The sequence below is a fragment of the Lipotes vexillifer genome, unplaced genomic scaffold (assembly GCF_000442215.2).
Source record: "Lipotes vexillifer unplaced genomic scaffold, Lipotes_vexillifer_v1.1 scaffold799, whole genome shotgun sequence".
NCBI lineage: Eukaryota > Metazoa > Chordata > Mammalia > Artiodactyla > Lipotidae > Lipotes > Lipotes vexillifer.
Window position 1 is genome coordinate 488510 of NW_006787679.1, and position 1702 is coordinate 490211.

The window sequence follows — 1702 nt, forward strand, 5'->3', positions numbered from 1 at the left end:
AACCTTCACAATAAGGGATTCTCAAGTTTTCATAGAGTGAGGGGGAAAAAAAGGAGAGAGAGAAAATCATTTAGAACAGTGTTTCCCAAATTTGGCTACTTCCACAGACATATTCTTGGAAGTAGGGGATACAAGTTTTCCATGTAACATTTAAAATTTTATGTTTTACTTTTGTTTATAATCTAAACAAACTAATACACACATGTTCAGGATTCCCTGGACAACCATCTTACATAACACAGTGTTGCCACATGATGGTAGCATCTGCATTTATACCTTTGATCCCTGTGGCACAAAATGAAGACCAACCATGCTTAACTTTTCAGTGGCGTCTCTCAGACTGGGTGCTCAGGCCCTTCACAGAATTGTTGCATATTTCCTATGAGATCTATGAGTTGTCACAGTTCAGAACACTTGTTCACAGCAGTGATTCTCAAAGTAGGAGGGGGTAGGAGGTGGAGTGGGGATGGTGGCTAGGGAGACACCCTCTGAAAAAGCATATTCAAAATATCTATTGATTTCTTAATACAAATTCTATAAAGTCAAACTCAACAAAATAATCTTTGGACAGTAGCAGAAAACCAACTATAGATTCAACCCAGGGGGTCTGGGACATACTTTGTTGAGAAACACTGGTGTTGAGGTAGAGGAGCCCCAGCATGTGGAGAACACATAGTAAGGAACACGTGCCAAAGAAAAGGAACATCTTTTGGGTCAGTGAGTGAATACTAAGCATATCTTGTCTTGGTCTTTTGGAACTCAAAGGGCCAGTCCACAAGAAACCCGAGACATCCATTGAACTTCTCAGACCTGTTGTTTTGGGCAAGTTGGTCCACTTTTAATACTAAGTCAAAAGACAAAAAAGCTGTTTTTGCCCCCCACTTTATTTGCATTAACATATTTCAAAATTTTAAGTAAACAGTTGCTGTAGCTGTGTAAACATAGCCCCAGGTCCATCCACCAGGAAGTGCTGTCATTATCTGCAATGCCATCCAGCTCTCAAGGGGAATATCAGCCTGGGGTCTGCTCTATAATTATTGCAGAGCTCCAATTTGCTTTAGCCGTGTCAACAGCTCCCCTTTCTCATGCATATTTACTAGATCACTGCATCCACCTATGCACTCTACCGATGAAGACCCGAGGTGCCGTTCTGGCTCCTGTGAGCTGTTGCAAATAATCTTGAATATCGTTGGTGTCACCGTGGGCTGTGATATCGACAAATTCCAAAAGCCGTTGTTTGAAGGGCAGTTGGCTGAGGAGCTCCTGGGCCCTTCTGCAGTAGGGGCAGGTGGGTTTGATGAACACACCCACCTTCCCAGGCTGGATTTTGCTGTTCATAAATGTTTGAGCCATGATGACAGGCTGCTATCTCCTGGAGAGGAAACCTCAATTGCTGGTATTGCTCGGGAGTAATGCCTGCCATTTCAGTAAACAAAGAATGTTGTGGCCATAGCTACCAGCCAATGCAGTTGTGCACCTTGAGAGGCTTCAGAATGGAGACAGACAGACTATTGACCCTAGATAGTTAAAATGCATATCAAAGGAATGATTTCAGTAAGCCCAGACTCTTGCATTTTCCTATATGTAGAAAAGTAGTAAAATCATTAAGTTGAGATGTATGTTTTTGTGATTAGCAGTAATCATTTGATGCTTGACTACATTTTTTATTTTCGGCAAAAACTCCTATATATCCTGGTTCCTC

At 41.9% G+C, this 1702-nt stretch overlaps 1 pseudogene across 1 annotated transcript; it reads right to left on the reverse strand.

Moving 5' to 3' along the window:
* Positions 1-1034: 1034 nt before the first annotated feature.
* LOC103076200 (glutaredoxin-1 pseudogene) lies at positions 1035-1353 on the reverse strand (annotated as a pseudogene). The gene has a single exon (XR_457044.1). The product of XR_457044.1 is annotated as a glutaredoxin-1 pseudogene (transcript).
* Positions 1354-1702: the final 349 nt, after the last annotated feature.